This window comes from Suricata suricatta, chromosome 7, assembly GCF_006229205.1.
Source record: "Suricata suricatta isolate VVHF042 chromosome 7, meerkat_22Aug2017_6uvM2_HiC, whole genome shotgun sequence".
NCBI lineage: Eukaryota > Metazoa > Chordata > Mammalia > Carnivora > Herpestidae > Suricata > Suricata suricatta.
The window spans coordinates 77,326,472-77,340,927 of record NC_043706.1 but is presented as its reverse complement, the minus strand read 5'-3'; the positions used below and the strand labels follow the sequence as shown (position 1 = coordinate 77,340,927).

The following is a 14,456-nucleotide window of genomic DNA, read 5'->3' as shown; positions in this document are numbered from 1 at the left end:
CTCTCTGCTTCTCCCCTGCTCTCTCTCTATCAAAATAAAACATTAAAAGAAACTGACGAATATCTTTATAAATGCTGCAAAGATACTGATGTAATTCAATTTCAATTTTTCATTAAAAATGATTTATAAAATAGGAATTGATGATAGTTTTACCTCCTTAACATGATAAAATATAAGTATTTCACCCAGAATTGTCATGTTTGATAGGGAAATACTTAGAAGGAATGAAGACAAAGGTATTCATTGTTCTAATTGTTCTTTCTTTATTTAAAAAAAAACTCGAATTGGCTTTATTAAATGATTCATGAGTCAGGCAGCATGCCATCTAGCAAGTAGAAGGGAGCTCTCTCGGGGCTCCTGGGTGGCTCAGTTGGTTAAGCATCCAACTTTGGCATAGGTCATGATCTCACCATTCCCAAGTTCAACCCCCGCATCCAGCTCTGTGCTGACAGCTCAGAGCCTGGAGCCTGTTTCCATATCTGTGTCTCCCTCTCTGTCTCTGCCCTTCCCCCACTCATGTTCGCTCACTCTCTCTCAAAAATAAATAAACGTTAAAAAAAATTAAAAACAAAAAAGGGAGCTCTCTCATTGCAACTGTTCTTTAGCATTGTTTATTGTTCTGAATGCACTAGCCAGTGCAGTACAAGAAAAAGAATCTAAAAGCATAAAAAGTCAAAATGAAAAGGCTGAACTAATGTTTATGTTAATTTGCAAATGCTGTGATTGTATACTTTTTTGTGTATTTCCAGAATCTACTGGAAAATTATTATAAACAATAACAACTCAGTAACAGGGCTGAGTACCAGTTTACTATGTAAAAATGAACAGTATTCATATATACCTTCAACAGCTGGATAGGTGATATAAGGAAGAAAAATCCTATTTGCAATAGCAAAAAAAAAAAGGAAAATCCAAATGTAAATATAAATATGTATGTAAATACATCATATATAAATATAGGAATTTAACTTATAGAATCTATAAGGTATAAATACTTGTTTATATAAATGAATGAAACTTCGTTGATTGCCTGAGATGCAAAGGAAAAAATGTATAAATAAGTATAAAGGCAATCCATGTTCTTGGATAGAAAATCTCAGCATCAGAAATTTAACATGATCCCAGTAAAAATACCAACAAAATTGTTTGTAACCAAAAAATCTGATGCTGAGTTTACATGAAAAAGAATTATTTTTAATCAAGAATAGTCAAAAATAAAGAAAACAATGACAGATTAAAACATATTACAATATACTTATATATTTGAATTAGGGTACTAATAGATAGTTCAATAACAGTGGAATACAGGAATAATTTCAAATACATTTGAAATTTTATTTTATATTAAATATCTCAGATCAGTGTGATAAAACTAGATTGTTGAAAATATGGTGCTGGGGTAACTAAATAGCTGTCTGGAAAAATTAGGTTTATTGATATATCAATACATTTTACACTAAGATAAATTCTAAATACATCAAAAGCTTAAAGTTTAAAAAACTTAAAGTTACTCAAAGAATTTAGGGGGAGTTTTTTTATATCAATGAGTGAAAGTCTGATACAAAATCAGGAAGCCATAAAAGGAAAGCCACAAAATGATTTCAATTACTTAAAGTCAAAATGTTTCTGAGAGATAACCACCACCATAAACAAAAGCAAAAGACAGATGGCAAACTAGGAAAAATATTTTGCAATTCATGTAAGAGAAAGGGCCAATTTCCCTAATATGTAAAAAGCTTCTACAAGGCACTAAGAAAAAAGACCAACAATGCAATAGAAAAAAAAGTAAGGTTATTAACAGTTTACAGAAGAAGAAATATAAATAGCTGCCTATAAACATATGGAATATATCCAGCTTCATTTATAAAAAGTAAATATAAATTAAAACTATAATGAAATGCTATTTAGAAGATATTTAAGTTAGATCACATAATCTGTTAGCAAGACTATAGAAAAGGTACTCTTGTACTTTGCTAGTAGGGGTTCATTCAAATTAGTACAATTGCAATGGAGAACAGTTTGGCAATATCAAAATTTCAAAAGCTTCTATCATTTGATGCATCAGTTCTTCTGTGGGGAAAACATATGGATGTCCTCATCATGTGCAAAATTACAAAGTTACACATTGCAAACTTGTTTACAATAACACAAGATTGAAAATAACCCAGATGGCTATCAATAGAGAGTGTGTCTGTGTATGTGTATGTATATATATGTGTATAATGTTACATATATATAATGTTACATATACTATATTCTTATAGTCAAATACTGTATAACTACAAAACAGATGAAGAAGCTTTTATGTGTTGGTATGCTATATTACTCAAGATGTATTTTATTTATTTATTTAATTCTTTATTTAAATTCTAGTTAGCTAGCATACAATGCAATACTGGTTTCAGGAGTAGAAGTCAGTGATTCATCAGTTACATATAACACCCAGTGCTCATCAGAACAAGTGCCCTCCTTAATACCTATTACCCACCCAAGATGTGTTTTAAAGTGAAAGAGAGAGATGCATGATATTAGTATAGTATGTTAAGTTTTGTGTAAAAAAAAGAGAGAGAGAGAAAATTTATCTATACATGTATCTATCTTTGTTTAACAAGGCATAAAATCCCTCTAGAAAGGTACACAAGGAATATTAGTTGCCTTTAGGAAATGGAACCATGTGACTGAAATGCAGTGCTAGGGAGATTTTTAAGACTTTCACTGTCTACCATTGGTAGTTTTTGAAATTTGAACCAACCAACAAAATTTTTAATTATATTTTAAAATTTGTCTTCAGAAGAAACCAGTTACACACAACATGGGTGAATCTCACCAACATAGTATTAAGCAAAAAAGACAGATATACCTAAATATAAATACACACACATTTCTAACTTTCAAAAGGAGACAAAACTAATGGTGAAGGAAATTATAATGGTAGTTATCTTGGTGGGGATAATGACTGAGATGAGGCATGAGGGAGAGACTTTTGGGTTATTGGTAAGATTCTTGATTTGGGTGGTGGCTACATGAGTATATTCACCTGGAAAATTTATTAATCTGTAATCTTATGGTTGGTGTACTTTTCTGCATGTAAATTATATTTCAATTTTTAAAAATAATTGAAAAGAAAAAGACTCTTTAGAGTTGTATTAGTTTCTTAGAGCTGCTGTTTAATGAAGTACTACAAGCTGCGTGGCTTAAAACACCAGAAATTTCTTATCTCACAGTTCTGGACTCTGCAAGTTCAAATTCAAGGTGTCAGTAGGTCCATACTCCCTCTGAAACCTATAGGAAAGAATCCTTCTTTGCCTCTTCCTAGCTGCTGGTGGCAGCCATTAATCCTTGGCATTTCTTGGCTTGTGGAGGCATCACTCTGATCTCTGTCTCCATCTCCACATAGTGTCTTCACATGGAGTTCCTTTTATAAGGACAGCAGTCATATTGGATTAGGGCTCACTCTACTCCAGTATGACCTCATCTTAACTAATTATATGTGTAACGACCCTATTTCCCAAATAAAGTCACATTCTGAGGTACCAGAGGTTAGGAATTCAGCACATCTTTTTGGAGGGTAAGAGAACACAATCAACCTATAATGAAGATTAATGGAGAATTTGTAGAGCATTAGCGTTGCTATAGAAGGATGTTTTAGTCCCGTTTTAAAACATGAGTGATGTGTGATGTGTGCCATTTCTGAGCTCTTACCAAGAAAAGTAACCCAGTGCTGTATCTACCAATTGTGTGATCTCCTTAGCAATAATTCAGCTACTAGAAAATAAGGGCCTAATACCCTGACTACCATTAGTGAGATTATAGGGAAATAAACAAGAGTTTTTTGGCTCCTTTGGTAGCCTCTTTCATGATTTTACAGTTCCATAAAACTAGGGGCTGTGTTTTTATAGGATATATCCTTGTGTACTGTGACCATTCATCTTCATCATAGAGCAATAATGTTGGTCTAAAGATGGGCTTTTGTGAAAAGCCTCCTCATTTTTCAGATTTACTCCAAGGATCCTGCAAAGCCTTCATTTTTCACTGGGCATGGATGGGTTTTGTTTCTCTATCAAAGAGTCAGCAAGTTTCCAAATGAGTAAGACACAGGGTGTGGTGTGTGGCTTCCCTTTTGGTTGTGCATCCTACTCACCCTTGAGGTATAATTAATCCCACAATTCTCACCACCATTGAAATAATTTTTCTAATTTAATGAAATAATTATTTTGTTGTCACTGGCTTCCAGTGTGCATGGCTTGTTGTATGTGTTCTATAAGTGTTTGTCAAGTGAAGGAAGAAAAATATGACAACAGTGAGCCATTTAACTGTCAAATGAAGCCTTTAATGACAATTTCAAAATTCAGTCATCCTAAAGCAGGCAAAATTAGTCGATGTTTAAAAACTTAATAGAGTGGCCTTTGGCAGAGGAAATTGGCCCGGATGGGGAATCTTCCTGGGGTGATGGTTATATTCTATAGGTGGAAGAGGTTCAGAATACATAGGTATACATTTATCAAAATTCAGTAGATGTCCATTTAAGATTTGTCCATTTCAGGGCACCTGGGTAGCTCAGTCGGTTAAGCATCCGGCTTCGGCTCAGGTCATGATCTCATGGTTTGTGGATTCGAGCCCTGTGTCGGGCTCCGTGCTGAGAGCTAGCTTACAACCTGGAGCCTGTTCAGATTCTGTATCTTCCTCTCTCTCTGACCCTCCCCTGCTTGCGCTGTCTCTCTCTCTCTCTCAAAAATAAATTAAAAACATTAAAAATTTTTTAAAAACTTGTCCATTTCATTGTATTAAAATTTACATCAAAAGGAAAAAAAAACTATAAACAAATCTTGAACTCAAGCAAATGATATTCCTGTTAGAGTTTAGGGAAGAGTGTGCTGATGTCTGCAATTTACTTTGATGTGCATTGAAAAAACAAGATGAATTAGATGGATAGATAGAGATGGATATAGATTCATGAGATAAGCATAGTAAAATATTAATCATATAATCTAGATGTTAGGTATTAGGTGTTCACTATAAAATTCTTTAAACTTTTCTAGTAAGTTTGAATGTTTTCATACTGAGATGTTAGAAAATTCAAAATCTAAAGCCATACAAGACCTTGAACATATGGGACCAAAGTCTACTTGCCATTTTTATTCCTGTCACAAACTTGAATGTCTACTTAAAACAGGGATCAGTATCACCTGCCAGGGGCCTCCTCGTGAATCCAACAACAGATTCACAGCAATATACAGTGAGCCTATTTTATTGTCCTTTTGGGAGTCAGGCTTTGAAAAGGAAATAGTTGAAAAAGGGCAAAGGACATTTACATTTCAATGTGGCATCATACAATATGATCTTGTGCCAGCCGCCTACACGTGGCCCAGGAAGAAAGCTGATTAGGCTCCATTAAATACAATGCCTTATTTTATAATTGTGCTCTTGACGCAAAGGAAACCCATTTTTATTTTTACTTGAAGAAAGATATGAAGAACTACAATTCTATGAATTCTCTTAGAATTATTCTGCTGTACCCACCCCCACCCAATATCATAATTATCTTCCTTGTTGTAAGTAAATGTAAATAAATGCATTTAATTTTGGAACAAAAATCATCTCCCAAGTGCTCATCCATTGCCCCTCCTCATCTATTATATTTTCCTTAATACAATATAGTAAAACCAGTAAGTCAGAATCACTTGAGTTCTCTTGTTTTTGTTACCCTAAATTGGTCCTGTGATCATGAGTATATTGATTTTAAATTCTTTGAGCCTAAACTTCCACAATTGTAAAATGAGCAGATTCACTCAGATGATCTACAAATCCCTTCTAGCACTGGAATGAAACTTTGTTTCTTTTACCCTATATCATCACTTTGGGGCCAGCTTTAATGAAGTCGTAAATCTAGGCCCTGACAAACTCTAAATAGAGGAAGGGACCCCAATCCCAACAAAACACACAAAAGACTCTACTAAGCACTTATTTAAATAAAGCTTAATATTTTAGTCCCAATGAATTTTCCATCTGTTTCTCCATATTAGTTGGACATGAAGCTAGTTGAATACTTAAGACATTCAGGAGAGTAAATTTACAATATCTTACAGTGCATCTCATCCAAAAATATCAAAAAATGTAAAGAAGAAAGTGATTTTTCTATTTGTGGAACAGTGTGTTTTGTTTACTTGGGCTTATCCCTAGGTGAAAGTTCCATGTAAATACTGATTATAGGAGGAGGCTATCAATTGCTAGCCAGGTATTTATCCCAAGGAATTAAAGTAGAACAGACTAAGTATTCCTATAGGAAATGAGTCTATTTTCATTCTCAGGGTATAATAGAACTCAAAGGCAAGAGTAGCTTTGTGTGTCACAATATATAAACAACCCAAAGAGGGAAATTGGATATACTTTGTATCTCTTCATGTGCTATTTACTCAACTGTATTGTCAAAGACAGAAACTCAACTTCCATTATGTGGGTCTCTTGGCAGATCTAATTACCTGAAGGTTAATTATACAAATATAAATATGTGTATTTATAGTCAAACCATATATGAGTTATATACCAAATGTAGTTTTTCATGTTATATCTTTTCTATAGATTATGTTTCTGTGTTTGCATATTTTGGCACATACACCTACATATTTTCTCCTTTCAGTTAGCTATAAACCGAATATGAGTTGTGGGGCTACTTACATAATGAAAGAGGCTAATTGCCAAGGACTTGACTTTACTAATGTACTTAGGTTGGGAATGTTTTAGGTGAGGAGAGCATGGGCAAGCCATCTGATTTGGTCCATTATTATATTTTCAATTATCTTTGATGCTCAAAGAGAGACATTAATATAGCTGAAGATGACATAGCAAATTACCACAGCTCTCTAACCTTTTAAATTGCTAACACTGTTGTAATCTGTAATTATAGAAATCAGTGTGAGAATTGTGGCACTGCATAATTATCTTTCCTGATACTTTATTGCTGAATGAATTATTAATCAGAATCAGTCTTGTATAGTATTTGCAGCAACTCAGAAGAATAATATATAATTAAATTTCATTATTCCTATTTTTGTGCTAATGTTTTATGATGTTGTAATTGATAATTAATTGGCCAAAAACTCTCACAATACTTGGGAGTTTCAGGTGGCTAAAAAATGTTCAGTGTGCTGAGTTCATTAACCAAGTAATGATCATTCTGTAAAGACCATGGACTCCAGTCCAATCTTTATGAGAAAGCTTTTGAAATTGTTATATTAATCATTAAGTCTTTCATGTTTCCTTAAAAGAAAGCAATAACCGGGAGCACATATGAATAATTAAGAAATCTTAATAGATTTCAATTCTGGTCAATTTTAAGTAATCAGATGTTGGTTATGAATATCAGGCTAATACACTAGATATAGTTTGTGTGTTTTTCTGTGTATCAACTTCCATTCTAATTAAACAAGCACAGTCTTCTTATAAACACAATTTCAGAACGAGAATAATGATACTACAGCCTGAAAAGCCATTTCCCTCTAGAGCCTTTGATGAGCGTAACCCATAGTGTACAAAGTAGTTATAGGCAAAGTCTGATCCAATCTTCTTTTCCAGTTGTCTAAAAAACTAACTGATTTTCCTCCTCACAGACACACAGAATTTAAAATCTGAAAGGATTATGAACGTTTCCTTGACTGGCATTCTAACTAAGAATTCCTGGTGTGAGTCTCTTTTGGTATCCTTTGCAACCTAGGTAACCAGCCAAAGCTCAGAATCCAAGAATGTCTTTCACTCAGCCTGAGTTCTATTGAAAAGAAACATTGTCTTGCATTCTATGTGAACTTCTGTTGTGCCACTTTTTTTTTTTTAAAGAAGGTGATGCTTTTTGGGTTTTTTTGTTTTGTTTTGCTTTCAAAGTATCTCCTTTAGAAACATACAGTTGTTGTTTTTTTTTTAAACAGGTGAACATCTTCTTTCTTTCCAAAGAATTTTGCAGGATTGTGATATGGAACTCTATAATGCATATGCTGTATTTTAATAAGTGGTTTTCTAAGCTGATCAGAAAACCATCCACAGGGGATTGTTTCTTGGGGTTGCTGGGTACCTACACTTTCCCAGGAAGATCATGAGTAGTTTATTTTTACATTGGTTCCATGGGCTCGAATGTCTTATAATTCTAAATTATTAAAGAGGACTTTGTCATCACACCACTATAAGTAGAACTGAGGCCTATTTCTGTCGCTTCTGAGAAAGAGCTGCTTGTCTGACTTTGAAATGAACATCAGAAACCTCCTCTTCCCATAGTTTCTCAATCCCAACTCCTCCAGAGCTGTGTATGGTTCCAGAGCACCAGAAGCCTGGGCAGCAGTCACGCTCTGGAAATCATTGATCGTCCTGAAGATGCCATCCAGGGTCCTGTGTGGCTATCATCTCCTCAAGGCTTGGAGGCTTGAGTGCTACTAAAAGGAAAGGCATGATTGACTTGGCAGTTTTAGGTGGGAGGCTGTGAACTTGGAGAGAATCAGAGCCATCTTTCAGAAGTGGGAGCAAAGAGGCTTTTACCAGGATAAAACAGCTAAATTATACTCTGTACAGATATATACTGTATAGAACAACAGAGAAAGAGTAGGTCTCACTGTTCATGAATGGTTGGGCCCAGAAAGCTTTGGAAATAAAGTACACTTAAGACCTTTCTACTGAGAAACTGCAGATGTTAGCTTTTCCTGCACTCTATCAGTCCTATCTTTCCTGTAGCTTTTGTACCTTCCCATTATCTGAGTTGCGTGTCTCGGAGGCTGTATCATTAGTTAGTTTCCTCTAACATTAGCGTTGCTCACAATAGACTGAGTTTTCTATGGTTAAATGGATAGGCAAGGCATCCTGGAAGCCCAGCAAGACCAGACAGCTCCAGAGTGTGTAGAAAGATGTCCAAAGAAACAGGTTGGAAGGATACCTCAACAGAAATAAAAGTAATGTAAAGCAGGGGAGAAAGAACAAAGAGTATAGGCAGGAGGCTGGGGTTGGAGTTTAAGTACGGTGGTCAAGAAGGCCTTCCTGATAAGGCAACATCTGAGCAAAGACCCCAGGAAGGTCAGAAAGTGAGCCATCACGTTGAAATCACATGACAGTCTTATAGGAGGCATGTCTTATCTTCCTTGCACATAGAAGGAGACAGAGAAGGAAATGAGTAAGACTTAAGACTTACGTAGTTCTCTCTCCAACTCTCAGAAGTGGCAGGGCAGACATTGCAGTTTTGTAGGGCTGCCTTGGACCAGCTGCTATGGAGACTGAACTGCAGATTTCCATCCCCACTCCAGTTACCCTAAAACCATGCAGTTTGAGAACTGTTGTAATTATAAGAGCTAGGAAGGCAGCAGAGAGAGTCTGAGTACATAGGCAGGGCTGAAAGCAGGAGATACTGATGCCAAAGGACAAGCCATATCAGGCTGGGAGTGAAAGGTGAATGGAAATAGTCGGCATGGTAAGAAAGAAGAGCTAATTTTATATAACATTTACTACATGGTGAATGAGTGAATCAGTGAACAAACATGTGGAGTGTTTTACTCCTCACAGCCTATGAGACAGGTGCTCTGTATCATACCTTTTTCATACAAATCAGGAAATTGAGGCACAGAAAAGTTAGTGTCTTGCCAGAGGTTTTTTCTTTTTAAATTTTTATTTAAATTTTAGTTAGTTACCATGCAGTGTAATATTGGTTTCAGGAGTAGAACTCAGTGATTCATCACTTACATACAACACCCAGCACTCATAACAAGTACCCTCATTAATACCCATTGCCCACTAGCCCATCCCTCACCCATCCTCCTCCATCAACCCTCAGTTTGTTCTCGTGGTTAAGAGTCTCTTGTGGTTTGTTTCTCTCTTTCTCTCTCTTTTTTCCCCTTCCCATATGTTCATCTGTTTTGTTTTTTTTAATTCCACATGACTGAAATCATATGATATTTGTCATTGACTAACTTATTTTCCTTAGACTAATACACTCTAGTTCCATCCACATTGTTACAAATGGCAAGATTTCATTCTTGCTATATATATATATATGCCACATCTTCTTTATTCATGTATCAGTCGATGGACATTTGGGCTCTTCCCATAGTTGGGCTATTTTTATAGCACCGCTATATACACTGGGGTGCATGTCCCCCTTCAAATCAGCATTTTAGTATCCTTTGGGTAAATACCTAGTAGTGCAGCTACTGGGTTGTAGGGTAGTTCTATCTTTAACTTTCTGAGGAACCCCCATACTGTTTTCCAGAGTGGCTGCACCAGTTTGCATTTTACCAGCAGTGCAACAGTGTTCTCCTTTCTCTGCATCATTGCCAACACCTGTTGTTTCTTGTGTTGTTAATTTTAGCCATTCTGACTGGTGTGAGGTGGTATCTCATCATGATTTTGATTTGTATTTCTTGATGACGAGTTATGTTGAGCACCTTTTCATGTGTCTGTTGGCCATCTGGATGTCATCTTTGGAAAATGTCTATTCGTGTCTTCTGCCTGTTTCTTTACTGGGTTATTTGGTTTTGGGGTGTTGAATTTAGGAATATTTTGCATAGTAATCACTTATCCTATATGTCATTTGCAAATATCTTCTTCCATTCCGTAGGCTGCCTTTTAGTTTTGTTGATTGTTGCCCTTTGCTGTGCAGAAGCTTTTTGTCTTGATGAAGTCCCAAAAGTTCATTTTTGCTTCAGTTTTCCTTCCCTCTGGCAGTGTGTATCGCAAGAAGCTGAGGTCAGAGAGGTTGCTGCCTGTTTTCTCCTCAAGGATTTTGATGGTTTCCTGTCTCACATTTAGGTCTTTCATCCACTTTGAATTTATCGTTGTATATGGTGTAAGAAAGTGGTCCAGTTTCATTCTTTTGCATGTGGCTGTCCAGTTTTCTCAACACCATTTGTTGAACAGACTGTCTTTTTCCCTTTGCCAGAGATTTTTCCAGAGGTGAGTTGCAGAGTACGGATTCAAAGCCAGGCAGCCTGCTGCACAGCCCGCATTCTCAACCATTCCACCATACTGCCTCCAAAAACCATAACGTGTACAGTATTTGGTGAGTGCTCACTGTACTCCAAGAATTGTTCTAAGCACTTTGCATATTTGTGCTTTAAGTTATTTACTCCTTGTGACAGCAGAATTGCGGATGAGGAGTGCTTACTGGGAGCTTACCCGATTTACCGCAGAGGGGTGTTGCAGTCAGTATTCAGATACTAGCAGGCTGGCTCTGGAGACTGGTTGGTCACCACCACATCACACAGCATCTCATGATGAAGGAAGATTTTGATGTGGATGAAACATAAGCAAAAGGTAGAGGAGAGAGAAAACAGAAGAAGCCTGCAGTAGGAAGGTGGATTATTCAATGCACACACTTTTAGCAAATATAAAGGGGTAGAATCTTTTGGAAGTGTTATTAGATGAGAATCGGTCCAAGTCCCCCATCTGCCAGATGCTTTCTCTTGGCAAGAAAGAGAAATATATCAGGGTTAAGTGCCCGTAAGAGCAGACATTCTTGATATAATTATGTGTAGAATTAGTCAAATGGTGGTGAGGATAATTCCTGATGCAAGCAAAGTTCTTTGTACTCTGAGAGCTCTCAGATCTATTGCCTTATTTGACCTTCACGGTTACAGAGGGAAGGCTGCAGTGGTGTCATGGCTGAAGTTGCCAGAAAGCACCAGATCCCACACACTGTCCTATTATTTTCTCATAGGCCATGGATGGGAGTCAAGCAAATTGGCCTTTCCCCAAGTTTAAACAGGAAAATCTGGCAAGCGAAGATGTGCATCATTCCTCATGCAGTCCTGGTTTGCCTCAATATAAGAACCCCTCAGCCTGTGTAGAATTACAGATGTATGTAATGTACAGAGAAATTAATTTTCCTTCCATAATAGTTTTTATTTGTGGAGCGTTTACTGTAAAACAAAGGCTGTCCTAAAAGCCTTATATCTTCAGCTCATTTAATCTTCACAGCCATTTTGCACATGGAAGAAACAAGGATTGCAGAGTCTAATTAATGTACCCAAAGTCCTACAGCTAGGAAATGGAATAGCAGGACTCAAAAGGAGTTCCCTCTGCCAAGTGATGAAAGGAGAAATGGGAAACTGGTCCACTATAGAGACAAGAAAGTACTGAGGACTCTCCCCTCCCCCCAGTGCTTCTGGGGGCTTCTCTGTGTTTGTCCACTACCACCTGGCTAAGAGGCTAGACCTTGTCAAACCCCTTCCTGACCATGTGGAGGGAAGGTATTTTCTCGCCCATTGCAGTGCAGTTTTGACTGTTTATGAGTTAGGAAACAATCCCTTCTTCAATATACTTTGCTTTATCTGAAGCATATCCTGTGGAGTACAAGTGGTGTGTGTGACTGGTGGTGATGGAAGCCTATAATGGGACTTATATTTTGAACAGCATATTCGATGTCCTGAAGCATTTGTCCTGCCTTTTGGTAACAATAATCATCACTCTGAGAAGCTGCCAAGGACAAGATGGGGACTTGGAAGGCTCCAAGCACATCCTTTCCCCCCATCTCCCTCCTCTGACCTCCTGCCTTTTCCTCAGACTCCCTGGAGAACGTTTCACCTGTGTGTTAATATTCAAACTCCATTCAGTCTCCTGCATTGTGACAGATGGTCCAAGTGCTTTTACTGCCGGGTGTGGAATTTAACAAACTGCTGACCAGTGGTCTTAGCCTCGTGGTTTTAACCATTTTTAAATGGGAAAAAAATAGGAGTAAGGGTGTTGAGGCTTCACTGGAAACTCACAAACCTTTTCCAAAGCACTTCCCTTGAGCCAGAGGACTCCTCTGCCCTGATTAGATGCTGCCTGTCATGAGTGCTGAGTTTTGATTGTTTTAGTTACCAGGTGAACCATCTTGCAATCTAAACTGTGTCCATTCCAGCCCGCATCCCTGCAGAGAAGCTGATATTTCAGAACAGACTCATGTTGTTCAGAAGACCCTAATACATGAAAGAAATGAGTTTCCTTTTATTAAGAACCTTTTCTGTGAAAGCTGTATTTCTGCTAAGCCTCGGAAACTCACTCCTTTTTTCTTTCCCACCCATAAGCAGTGTGCCCACTTAGGAAGTTGGGCAAGCATTGATAAAGATCACACAGGTGAACAGCCACATAGCCGTAGATCCTCTTCAGGTACAGGCAGACCCGAACCTCATCTGGACTTGACCCCCTTGAGAAGGAGTTAGAGTTGGCGATCCAGTCTCTAGCATTATAACTCCTCATCACATGAATTTACCTTTGGCAGGTTGTGCTTATTAGCACCTACTAGCAATAAACTAGCCCAGAAAATGTGCTGGGAACTCTGGCATCGCCAATATGGTATCTTGACTTCACGTGGATACCCAGGCCCAGCGTTGGCACTGTGGTGGGTGAACTTCTGGCAGTAATTACGCAGTACCTTTTGAAGCTAATTCAAGGAGCTTTTTTTTAACTTGTAACACGTAGATATTCTCTTCTCTCTTTTCTCCTTTCTTCCTCCTTCCTTTCCTGCTTCCCTCGGCTGCTCCCTTTTCCTCCCCTCCCCTTCATCAGGTTTGAAGTCCACGAATTACTGAGTTCAGTTTTGACAGTCTTAGTTTTGACAGTAATGCTGAAGTTGGAATCAGACAGACTTGCAGTCTCCCCTCTTTTCTGCATTTGACTATCTGTTGTCTTTTCTTAGTCTTTGATTCTCTGTTGTGAGTTTTGACTTGGTTCTTATCTAAGACAGAATAATTTCTGTCAGTTCTGGGAACTCCCCTCCCACCCGATGGAGAAGTTTTGGGGAGGGGATATGCACTCTGTGCTGAACTGTGCACTGGGTACAAATCTGCATTGCCTCCTATTAAAATGTAAAATGATCCGTTGAGTCATCCTCCCTCTGGTTTGACTCAGATGCTTTATGGCGTACTTTGCATGTCATTTCTCTCTAATGATTTCCCCATGGAGAAGGGTGTCTGATAGAATCCAGGCAGACTGAAGATTGCTCTGAGTCAAATGGATCTTTTATTCTTTTAGTATTAACCCTTATCTCTCGGTTTCCCATCCTTGCTTTTTCCCTGAAGGAACCTAATGAAGTAAATAGGTTCCACCACCCTCATTTAGTCTCCTAATCACTGTTCATAATTTCTTCTCACATTAGCAGCATGAAGCTCTAGGGTAATATTCACTGGCTAGAAGGGGAGGGAAGGGGATACCGGGAGAGAATATTTTACACAGATGCCCTGATAAAGAAAAATGTAGAAAAGAAATGACTTCTCTCTGTCCTCTAACTCCTAATAAGGCAAGAAGCAAATGCTAATAGGAAGCAGAGATTGATGTATGAGAAATGAATATAAATGGAGAACATAGATACAAAGAAGTAGTATAGGAGACAAACTGGAAGTGACAAGATAGAAAAAGAAAACTAGTCAAGGGTAGAAAAGGACCTACCCCAGCAGAATAAATGGTGGCTTTGGTTGCACCCTTAGCTGGGGGGTTATCTCAAAAGAACCAAA

General features: G+C 37.6%; 1 protein-coding gene across 5 annotated transcripts in view; it reads left to right on the top strand.

Moving 5' to 3' along the window:
• The window catches only part of BACH2 (BTB domain and CNC homolog 2), a 358,199-nt gene that overhangs the window by 248,014 nt on the left and 95,729 nt on the right, over positions 1–14,456 (top strand). For 3 of the 5 annotated variants that reach the window (XM_029943598.1, XM_029943599.1, XM_029943597.1), the window contains one exon: positions 10,904–11,023. The exons of the other annotated variants lie outside the window; for them this stretch is intronic. The gene's annotated coding sequence lies outside the window, so the exon portion shown is untranslated. The remainder of the gene's footprint in view (positions 1–10,903; positions 11,024–14,456) is intronic. 5 annotated transcript variants of the gene reach the window in all.